We start from the raw sequence: 12,300 nt of genomic DNA, 5'->3' as shown, positions 1-12,300 counted from the left end.
CGTCTTTAAGGGAAATCTGGGAACCCACTTTCTTATGGCAGTAATACTGTCTTTTGAAGAAGAAAGTTAAGTAAACAGTTGGTTAAAAAAAGACAGAGAAGAAATTTTGTTGGCATTACCACTTCTTCTGTGCTTTTCCAAGCCTGTTCTGTTCTCTTCACCATCTGAACTGAGTAGTCAGAGTGATTTATTCATAGTTTAATCTGAAAGGAGATTACACGTTTCTGTTTAAGAACAAGTTCTCAGAAGTTGGCAGGCAACACCCCCCTAAAACAAAAAACAAACAAACAAAAAGCCCAAACTAATTCCTCCCCTCTCTCCCCCCCCCCCGGATCTAATCTTCTTGAGAAGATTTGGGTTGGATAGGCTCATGTCCATTTGTATGGATTCTTACTGGTTTGCTGGCATGAAGAGTGGGACAGGATCTCAGCACTGATGCATCCTCTGGATTCCAATTTCAGGTAAACACATTGTCCCTTGTAAGAGTGGGCTATAACTATTATGTGAGTCAAAATATATAACTACAGTGAGAGAGCTGAAATCCCATCAATTAGAGAAAGAATGAATAGGCCTAAACCAGGAATTCACAGAGACTAGGGTTTACTTATGATGCAACAAGAAAATATAACTAATTAGCGTGCCTATTAAAGACTCAATACAAAGTCTCGTTTTGCTCCCTCCCCAGTTTTACACCAGGTTACTTCCATTGGCTTCGATGAAGTTACTCTTGAGTCTCATCATAGCGAGTGAGATAAGAGGCAGGCCAGTTGCTTGAATATATCTCAAGTCTGAGGAGGTGAAATTCTAATTAAAGAAAAAACAGGCAAAACAAACAATGTTATCTGAATTCTGCCTCCTTTGTTACCTCTTGTAATTCTGCCTCTTACTCATGGCTGTCCAGAGTCAGACAGAACCGGGGACTAAGGGTATATCTACATTATGGTTATGTCTGTGTCACAGTAGTTACACCAGCATAACCCTATCAGATAGACATAGCAATGGAAGGTGTTTTCCTGTTGCTATAGGAACACTACCTCCCCAGATGACGGTAACTATATTGACAGAAGCATTCTTCTATCAACCTAGCTGCAGGTACATTGGAGGTTAGGTTGTCATAGGTATGTTGGTCAGGTGTGTGGATTTTTCATACCTCTCATCAATGTGTATATGTTGACCTAACTTTTATGTGCAGACTAAGCCCAAGTGAAAATGTTCAGTATGACTTTTCCATGGAATCAGAGAAATCAACTAAACATAGCTTTGATGAGAAACCAAGTTAAAATGGATTTTGCTGAGCTGAATTGACTCTTGTGATCACATGGGATGCGTGAGATGAAGCAGAAACATAGGAGAAGGTTGACATATAACCCAGGGATGCAGGAAAAACACTATGTGACCTCCATCATAAGACCTACTCTATATGACTTAAAATGAGATTCAGATTCAAAATACACACTAAAAATAGCAGCCTGATACAGTTCACAGATAGAGAAAGAATTTGCTAAACACTTCTACAGAGAGTTCAAGGACAATAAAGAAACACAGTCATATCAGTACTAATGCACAGATACGGCTCAACCCAAAGCTGATTTTGAATATTCTTGCAGCTCATGTCAAGCAGTTCACACACTAAAGGTATGGTATGATTTTCAGAGGGAGGGTGCTCAGCACTTCTTGAAAATCAGGTGCCTTTAAGGTGTCTCAAGGTGAACACTCAAAAATCAAGGCATCCAAAATCATTATTCACTTCTGAAAATGTGGGCCAATCCCTATTACACTATCAAATAAGTTAACATTTCTTATTTCCTATTGTTTTGCTTATCAGTAGCTATTCAGATGGAAAGCCCTTTAACTTACACATATTACGTATTTCCCATTTGCTTCGCCTAGTTTACACTTCCATCCTATTTTTAAAATTAATTTTCTATTGAGACTGAATACACTAAAATCCATTTAGTCAGTTTCCCTAGTTCAATGTTTATCCTCTCTTGCATATTGTAATTTAATTTGTTTGTTTGTTTGTTCACAGGAACAGCAGGAAGAATTAATGCTACACTGGGAAGACGAACAAAAAGGTCCTTTCCATCTCATACCTGTGTGATTCTATGAATATATTGCATCTGAAATACACCATGTAGTTACCAGCTACCCCATACCTGAGTATGATAAAGGGCCCAATCCTGCCACCATTCGTCACATGCATAAAAACAACTTGCATAATGATTGTAGGATCAGGCCCTAAGGCAGCATGGGTTAGGCTGATTTCTACAACTCTTTTGCACCTTTTATGTGGAATTTCTGGGGACTTCACTTATGGGGAAAAGTGCAGAACTATTCCTGAACTTATGATGTTCCTTTACTCCAGCATATTTTCCTGTGGACACTCAAAGCCCTGTGTCTTCCATTTTGTGTGTGTAGTATCTTTCAGACTAATACTTCAGAAGCCAATATAGTCCTTCTGTACAAACACAGTTGAATGTGTAGCTTGTAAATTAAGTTGTAGTTTATTATATATCCTCTAGATACAGGGACCTGTTATGTGATAAACCAAGTGCCCTCAACTCCAACCTTACATTACATATCAAGCCCATGTTAGGGTAATGGTGAAGAAAGGTATGAAGGACAAATTTTGGGGAGAGGGTCTCAATGTGGGGCAAAGTAATGGGACTGAGATTTATAGTTGAACACAATCTGAACAGATTTTTGTATGTAAGAGTAACACAACATTTCTGGACATGGATTCATAGATTTTTTTTTCATACTTCATAGATTCTGAGGCCAGAAGGGAGCACTGTGATCATCCAATCTGACTTACTGTCTAATTCAGGCACTAGAAATTCCCAAAGTAATTCCTAGAGCACATCTTTGAGAAAAACATCCCATCTTGATTTCAAAATTGGCAATGATGGAGAATCCAGCATGGCTGTTGGTAATTTTTTCCAGTGCTTAATTCCTTTCACCTTCAAAAATATATGACTTAATTCCAATTTGAATTTGTCTAGCTTCAAACTCTAGCCGCTGGATCAAGTATGGGGCTTTCTCTGCTAGATTGAAGAGCCCATTATTAAATATTTATTCCCAGTGTAGAAACTCATAGACCATAATCAAGTCACCACTTAACCATCTCTTTTTTATGCTAAATAGAGTTAGTTCTTTGAGTCTATCATTATAAGGCATGTTTTCTAATTTGTTAAACATTCTTGTGGCTCTTCTCTGACTCTTCTCCAATTTATCAAAATCCTTCTTGAATTGTGGACAACAGAACTGGACATACTATTCCAGCAGTGGTTGCATCTGTGCCAAATAAAGAGGTAAAATAAGCTCTCTACTCCTTCTCAAGATTCCCCTGTTTATGCATCCTGGGATCACATTAGCTCTTTTGGCCACAGCATCACACTGGGAGCTCATGTTCATCTGATTATCCACCACAACCCTCCAGATCTTTTTCAGAGTCACTGCTTCCCAGAATATAGTGTTTTTTCCTGAATGTATGGCCTATATTCTTTGTTTCTAGATGTATACATTTGCATTTAGCTGTATTAAAATCCATATTGTTTGCTTGCTCCCAGTTTACAGAGCAATCCAGATTGTTCTGTATCAACGGTCTGTTCTCTTCATTATTTACTACTTCCCCAATCTGTATCACTTGCAAACTTTATCAGTGATGATTTTATGTTTTCTTCAAGGTCATTGACAAAAATGTTAAATAGTGTAAGGCCAAGGACTGATTCCTATGGGACTCACTGGAAACACACCCGCTCAGTGATGATTCCCTGTTTATAGTTACAGTTTGAGGCCTATCAGACCTACCAGTAAGATAATTTTTAATCCATTTATGCCATATTAATTTGATATCATTCTAGTTTTTTTAATCAAAATGTCATGCACTACCAAGTCAAATGCCTTAGAGAAGTCTATTACATCAACACCTTTATTAACCAAACTTGTAATCTCATCAAAAGATATCAATTTAGTTTGAAAGTATCTACTTTCCATAAACCCATGTTGATTAGCATTCATTACATTACCCTCCTTTAGTTCTTTATTAACTGAATCCCGTATCAGACCCTCCCTTATCTTGTCCAGGATCAATGTGAAGCTGACAGGCCCATAATTACCTGGGTCATCTCATTTACCCTTTTTAAAAATTGGCACAGTGTTTGCTTTCTTCCAGTCTTCTGGAACTTTCCTAGTGCTCCAAGACTTATTGAAAATCAACATTAACAGTCCACAAGCTCCTCAGCCAGCTCCTTCAAAATTCTTGGATGCAAGTTATCTAGAGGTGCTGATCTGAAAATGTATGACTTTAGTAGCTTCTATTCTCCAGAGATACTAGTGGAATGGAAAGAGTTTTATGAACCTAAATTGAGAAACTATCATCTGTTTTCTCCCCAAACACAGAAGAGAAATATTTGCTGAACCCTTCTGCCTTTTCTGCATTATTATTGAAAATTCTAATATTTCTATCTAGTAATAGATCAATACCATTGTCAGGATTATTTTTAATAATAATAGGATTTTTCCTAATAATTTAAAAAAACCTCCTTTTTATTGTCCTTAACTCTACTGTTCATAGATTTCTCCTTGTGTCCCTTGACCTCCTTATCAATTTTCTACAATTCTTAACTGATTTATATTCATTACTATCAACTGCACTTTCTTCCATTTGTTACATATATACAGTATAGCTGCCTTCACTTCCCCTCTAAACCAGGTTGCTTTCTAATTAGTATGGCCTTCTTCTTTGTTTGTGGGTTTGTGATTTTCGGGCATCTAGTAAGGTGTTCTTATGATTCCTCATAATCACTCACATTTTTCGATTAAATTCTTCCTCCCAGTTGATTTGGCTCATAAGTGTTTTCAGCTTTATGAAATTGGCCCTATTGAAGGACCAAGTACATATATTACTGGTCTGGACTTTCTTCCACTTGCCCATTATCATGATTGCTTGCACCTAAGCTACCATTAATTTTTAGTTCTGTGATCCATTCCTCCAAATCTGTTCAGACAAGGTCTAATATAGAATTTCCCCATGTTGGCTGCAACACTTCTTGAGTTAGGAAGTTGTCTGACATGGGAGAGTTGCATGAAATGTACAGGAACAGGATGGTTTTTCCTTTGTTATTATTGTAAATGTGTTTTTCATTAAAGGTTCTCCCCTCACTTCCCAGCCCTGCACTCGAATCACAATCCTGTGTTTATGTCTTCAGTCTGATGGCAGAAATATGGATGGGATTATCAAGCATTATGGGCCAGATACTCAGTCCTGGTTAAGTCCCCTTTGTGCAGCTCCAGTGCAAAGAGGACCTAACGCTATTTTGGCTTAAGAGGAGTTTGAGGATAAGAAGGGGGGGGGTGTTGGTGTAGGGCTGGAGAACAGTATGCTATGGTTATCCTACAGGTGGAATGGTTTTTTAGGTGTTCCATATGTGCAGAAACCAAACTACAAAATTTGGTATAAACTATACACTTGTATTTATACAGCGAGACTGTATTTGCTTCAGTAGGGTTGAGCTACATCTTGTCTGAAAAGCACTATACAAAAATAAATGGAAAACGCAGGTCCACTTTGTAATGGAAGAAAGTCATGGAGACCCTGCTCAGGGCAACTCCCTCACCTATGCACAATACAGAGCACTGGTCCTGTGGCACTTGATGCATGCCACTGCTCAGAGAACTTTATGTTTTTGGAAGATGGAAGTTCAGTGTGAGGGTCTGCAATTACACTGATCCATTGGTTAGAACCTTCTACATGGCATCTGCTGCTGTACAGGTGCTCTGAGGCTTTTGGAGAAAATTCCCCATTGCTCTTCCCTTTGCACAGCTCATCAACTCACACTCTGCCAAGCAAGAGACAATTTGGCCCAATGGTGTTACATCCCTAAATATTCTTACATGTGATAGCTACAGAGACATTTGTCAGATAGGAGAGTAATTACAGAAGCACTCTAAATTCTTTCACAGCATACACACAAACATACAATAATTGGAGTGTAAAGAAGTGTTGCTGAACTTTGTGAGGTTTGGTAAGGTTTCGTTATCTAGGAAAGGAAGTTATAATACAATGTTTATTCTTACACATTCTTAGAAGTGTTAAGAGGATTTCATCAGAAACAGTCAACATAATTAGATCTCAACTCAACAGCTTTATTAACACACACATGTGACTTTATCTTTAGATCACTAGTGAACTGGTTATGTGAGCTTTTGTAGCATTCAGAGACTTCTGCACTTTCATTAAATCCAAGGCTGTAGGCTGCATTAATCATATTAAAATTATGCACTACTCTGCAATGTTCAGGTGGGGTACTGATCTAATATGAACAGCTGGTTACCCGATACTGTCAAGTGTAATTTCTTTTAATGATAACAGAGGGCAAACTGCTTAGCATGAGCTTTGCAATTTCCTTGAAATACAGTCAGCCTAGGAACAGAAAATAAATGTTATCTTTTGATCCTTTAAGTGCAAGTGTGTTTTATAGTCATGGATGGGAAAGTGTAACTTTTATTAAACTTGCAAGATCCCACAATCAAAGCAATGCTGAGAGTTCCCAAGTGCTACTCAAGGCTATGTAAATATTTTAGCAGAGTCACGTACTCCAAGCTGATGTGTCATTTTTAGGTGTCAGAAATTGCAGAGCAAATCTGGGGATGTTAGTCTCTTGCTGCCCAGCTTTAGAAATGTCTCTCTTGAATATGTGGGGGTTTAAACACATTTTTGTGAAAGAAAACTTAGGAGACAAAGAAGAAAAATTATTTTACTTAAAAAGCTGACTGCAGTTTGGAAGATATGAAGTTACCTCTCTTCTTCACACAAAGTCTGAGTAACAGAGCGTTATTTTGGGAACTAAGCCCCAGTCTAGCAAAGAGCTCTGTGTGGATGCACTCCAATCTCCTTGCAATATCTGGGCTTTAGTACAGATGTAGAGAATGGATTCCACCCTCTGCCCTCAATCTATAGGGATTAGTTATGCAGCAACACCTGTCAGCAGGAATAGCAGCTGCTAAACTACTGGTGTAGAACTAGGAGTTCCTGGCCATTGGATTTATGCAAGCGTGGATTCAGCATGTGGCCCACTTTCCCAAAGCACAGGGGCTTGAGGTCTCCGGCATAGCTGCTCAGCTTGCACTTCCTCTCCCATCTCCAACATGTGCCAGGATCCCAGAGGGCTTCGGAGCAGAGGAGCCCCCACTCCATATATCAGCAGCATGGTGATTAAGGACCAGCCCTGCCACATACACAGGTACACGTTCTCCTCATTCTACTATGAAACTTGAAATGTTCCATGATATTGTTTAGCTTTGGTGTGTTAAGATCTTTTGCAGATCTTCTAAACTTCTATCAATCAATTTCTGGGGTTGTAACAAGCTCCTTAAGAGGAAGTAGGTTTTGCTGCCACAGACACTGAGGAAAATTGCTTTCTGTTTGTCCTTCTCTATAAACTCATTTGCAAGTAAATAGTGGCCCAATCTTTCAATATCTTGCTGCCAATCCTCATTTTCTTCATTCAACTCCTCAATTTTACCATAAATTGCCATGCTTATGATTTTCCTTGTCAGTTTTGTAAAGGGAGTGCTCGGTGCACAAGAGAGACTCTTTACATACAGTACTGCAGGCTGGGAACGTGCTGCTTTATTCAGCTATATACAAATAGAATGGAGGAAAATATACTAGCTAAACAGGAGGGATATTATGGCTACAAACTGTGATACTCTGGGTAACTTAGTTAACTCCTTGACCATTTTTCTACAGAGAGGTGATAGGAAATTCTACCCCAGCCCCCAGTCTAACTGGAGAATGGGAATGCCACTTGGGAGGAGTGCAGTCCTGTCCAGATGGCTAATAAGCATAGAGTCAACCAAGGGAGACAGAATCTAGCTCAGGGCAACGTGGACTGTTTGTTAATTGGCTGAGTTAAAGTTCTTTTGTTTGTTAACATCTGAAGCGCTTGTTTTGTCCTTGCCACACATGGGATACTGGGATATCTCTGTGTGTTGTAGTTATGTCTGGTTAAATTCCTACCTCCCCAAAGGTTGTAGGAGGATTCTTCATCCCAAGGCAATGGGGTGGCAATTTGGGACAACCTAGCCAGTAGCAGAGCCCCAGCCCCATGTGGAAGGGATGATTTTTATCAAGGAGGTTTAAGTGGCAACACTAAGACGATTTTCACATTTCTAAACTCTTTGCACACTTTTAATCAGTAATATTTATACTAGTTAGAGTGAGGGCAAATTTCACTCCCCGTGACATAAAATTATAGTTTAAAATTGCCACTGCCTTTTTCCTAAATGAACAGCTGCATGTAGCAAGTATAATACAGAGTTTAGCAATTTTGAAAAGAGTTGGAATTTTAAAAGTTGCTTTGGTCCTTTCCCCCGCCCCTAATAGGCATTTTCCTCACTGAAACTGCAGAAATGCAACTTTTGTGTTTTGCCCTCTGAGTGGGCCTAGCCTCAGAAAGGTGGCCCCATTCATTGGGTGATGAGGATATTAATTTCATTTGACATGTAGTTACTGGTTTCCAAGTTGCTTTATTGGGGTTTGATTATATAAGTATTCAAAATAATCAAATTAGGAATTAGAATACCTTTTAATGAGCACTGTTGTGGCTTTTTAAGGTACAAAAAGCAATAAGCAAAGAGCAAAATGTAAAGCACTGTATTTGCAAGGTGAAGCTGGCTATACCACTTACAGTCTGTATTGATACAGCTGTTTTGGACTGTCCTGTCCAGTATCAATAAATACACCCTTATTTAACAGCCTGGCCCCCTAAGAACAAACTATACCAATTTAATATGCCCCAACTGTAATGCTGCAAATACTTTGATTGTTTTCTTCCAAATAGCTTGATTTTATTTAATGCAGCATAATTATTCATTAGGAAGATGTAAGCTGTCTCATGTTTTACCGCAGGTTTTTAGAGCAGATTACACATTTGACAGTTCCCCTGTGTGGAAGCAAGGCCAGCATGAATATTGAAGAGTGCCTCACTGAGCTAATCCTTTCCAGCAGCAAGAACAATACTGTGTTTTTCCACCCCTCCTGACCCAGTTAACTGTCCCCTCCTGTATCTTGCTGTAGCTACTGCCACAATCTACATAAGCTTTATGTGTCATGGACAGAGAGACTGTTTAATGTTTCATATTTTATAGGAAAAGAGTCCAGTCCATGATCTGATCTAAGTGTTGCAAATGGAGTGAAGTGGAAATCAATTTTCACCAGTTTTACATGATCACATGGTTATTACAATGGTCAGGCTGCAAGGATGATCAAAACATTTTAAGAACACACTCTAATCAAAGATCAAGACTGACTCGCTCAAATAAACACGGGCAGCAATTATTCTTTACTTACATATGACCAGATCATTAAATCCTTTCTCCTGTTGTAGCCCGTCTTTATTTAACCAACTCCCCCTGAAGTCAGAGAGTTGGCCCACAGCAACTATATAGGGTATACAACATTTGCTAAATATATAGGGCCAGTTTACCAGCAGCGCGGAGGTGAAAACTTGGTGTAGTTAAGGTGAGAGAGAGAGGTGGAAAGGTGGCTCTGAGCACCTTTTGCTCCCCTGTTCCTGGGACAGCTGGGGGCTCAAACAGCTGCTGACATAATTTAAGCTGCTTTAAATTACACTTGGTGTAGTGGTCCCAACTAGGGACTGGGCTGAGAACAGGGCACAGAATCCATCTTTACCTGTGTAGCAAATCACCATGTGCCCCAGTGGACTTTTTCTGCTCTGTGCTGATTGGCTGTTTGCTCCAACCCTTCTCCTTTCCCTTCCTCATCACAGTCCCTTCACTTTAGCTTCACCCCACGCCTGCCCCTCATACCCACTTCTCCTCTGACTTGTCCCTCTCATCTCCTTCCTTTCCCTTTCCTTTCCATTTAGCTTATCCCCACTCAAGAAAGCCCACTTCCCAAAATAATTGTGGAACTAACATGATGTTTGCTGCCATCACGTTGTTCACTCTGTTTGTGTGTTCTATTCTTTCTCCCACCCTATGTCTGTCTTATATATTTAGGTGGTAAGCTCTTCAGGGCAGGGCCAGTCTCCTACTCTGTGTGTGTGCAGTGCCTAACACAATGGGGCCCTATTCTTGGCTGGCTCTTAGGCCCTATCATAATAAACATCACTAATAAGGTCATGATGACTATTAACAATAAAAATAATCAACAACAACAACATATTGTTGGCTCATTGATTTAACAAGAAGACTTGAGATTTAACAAGAAGATTTAACAATAGATCCTTCAAACTAGTAACTTTGTTCTAGTTTGCAGAAATGAGTGGTGTCTTTTTCAGGGCAGATTCTGGCTCTAAAAATAGTCATTTTAAACAGCATAATTAACTTGTTTTCCAATCAGAAAAACGAAGAAACAACTCTGTAAATCAGCCCACAGTGTTTTGGATGGATTGTAAATTACCTGGGGACAAATGATCTACATTAGCAAATATCTGATCTTTTTTTAGAATTCAGATTGGAGAGCAGCTGTTAGCGTAGGGAGTGGGTTCCTGGCACACTTATTTACACCTTCTAATTTGTAAGGGAGAAAAGGCAGCAGCACGGATGAGCCCTTAGAGGTGTACATAATACTAACTACTTTGAAAATCAATTTTTTTTGTGAATTCAGCTAGAAAGCGTCAAATTACATGTATGTTTAATCTCCATAGAGCACCATGGTGAACGGTTTAGGCTGAAGTAGCGAGGTCTCACTTTTTGAAAATTGCGTATGAGGATTTCATTTACATTCTTTTATTCATGGCTAATAAGCACTCAATCTTATTTTAAAGTATAATGATAAATATGCTAATACACTTTTTTTGTTCTATCCACAAGTAATTGAACATCTTATTGCTGTGCACTGGGCTGGCACATGAGAATAGCTAATGCTGGGGTTCATGCACTCTTTTATTTCAACAACACAGCATGAACACGACCTATTAAAAATGAAACCAGGCCTGGCACCCAGCCAGTTGTTCATCATCCTGCTTGCTCACACTGGGCCCAGTTTTCTGTTGCTCTCCAGTCTCTTTACTCTGCAGCATAAAAGGGGAGGAAATCCCCATCCCTCCCACCAGTATTTCTAGTAAGGATGTTCTCCAGCTGACACAGGGTTGCAGGAGCAGCTCTAAGACTTCTGCCAACCCTTGGGATAGGAGCATGTCGGGAAGGGAAGGGGAGTATGATTCATGGTTGTAGGGCTGCTGTACTCCTGCCCTTCTGTACTTCTGAGAACACATAGAAGGGAACAGAGCATAAATCTGAACAAGCTTGGGGCTGCTCTAATTGATGCTGGTGGTTGGGGAGGGTACTTTTAGTTCCTAGAATACAGGGAGCACAAAGGTAGCTTTAAACTATCTTTGCTCCCTCTCCCCTGTATTCCTGCACTGTGGGAATGGAGTAACAGAGAACCTAGGCCACTGATTTCAGCTAATATCAGCATTGTTAGGAAAGGGGAATCCAAGTATCTAGCCTTTGACCAAGTGTCAGAGCCCCTTATACCTGATTCTTGCTTCCTCCTTCTTGGGATTAGAAGTCACTGGCTGTTTCTCAGACATGCCTATCAATAGTTTTAATTCCAGTGGTTGCCCTGTCTAGATAAGCATTTCCCGTTATATTAAATAAAAGAAAACTTTATTTGGTGTTAGAAAATAAAGAAAAATCACAAAGTAAAAGGTAAATGCAACTAACCTCATCTAGTTAGATATTACAACAAAGCACGAACAGAAGGACACAATTACTATATATTAAAGTGTGAATGACAGCATGCTGTAGTATCACAAAGTTTTCATTCAGGGTATATCTACATTACAGAAGTGCAGCCTACACTGATATAGCAGATTTTTCTGTCAGTGCAGGGACACCATCTGGCTGAATGAAATTAGCTATGTTGATGGAAGCCTTCTTGCATCAACATAGCTGCATCTATATTGGGGTTATGTTGCCATGGCTATGTCACTCAGGGTGTGTTTTTTGTCACATCCCTGACCGACATAGCTGTGCTGATACAAATTTTCAGTGTAGATCAGGCCTCAGGGCATCACTTAGTTTGTCTTTGGGAGTCTGTGTTTCTTGTTTTAGCCACGAAGGGCATGTCTACACTGCAGTTCCACACCCATGGCTGGTCTGTGGCAGCTGACTTGGGCTTCCTGGGCCTGGGCTAACTGGCTGTTTAACTGCAGGGTAGATGCTGGGGCTGGAACATGGGCTCTGGGACCATCCTTCTAGTGTTACACTGAAGATAAATTACTCTAAGCAGAACTTAATTTTTACTAGCCAATAGTAAAAGAAACG

At 39.7% G+C, this 12,300-nt stretch overlaps 1 long non-coding RNA gene across 1 annotated transcript in view; it reads left to right on the top strand.

Annotated features, from left to right (window-relative positions):
* The first annotated feature begins 7,155 nt into the window (after positions 1-7,155).
* Positions 7,156-12,300, top strand: part of LOC311521288 — a 32,044-nt gene continuing 26,899 nt past the window's right edge. The window contains exon 1 of the long non-coding RNA XR_014711849.1: positions 7,156-7,244. This is a non-coding gene — a long non-coding RNA (uncharacterized lncRNA). The remainder of the gene's footprint in view (positions 7,245-12,300) is intronic.

The sequence above is a fragment of the Lepidochelys olivacea genome (assembly GCF_965140295.1).
Source record: "Lepidochelys olivacea isolate rLepOli2 genome assembly, chromosome: 5".
In the NCBI taxonomy this organism is placed as follows: domain Eukaryota; kingdom Metazoa; phylum Chordata; order Testudines; family Cheloniidae; genus Lepidochelys; species Lepidochelys olivacea.
Note: the sequence above shows the minus strand (reverse complement) of the source record. Positions and strands in the feature narration are given on the sequence as shown.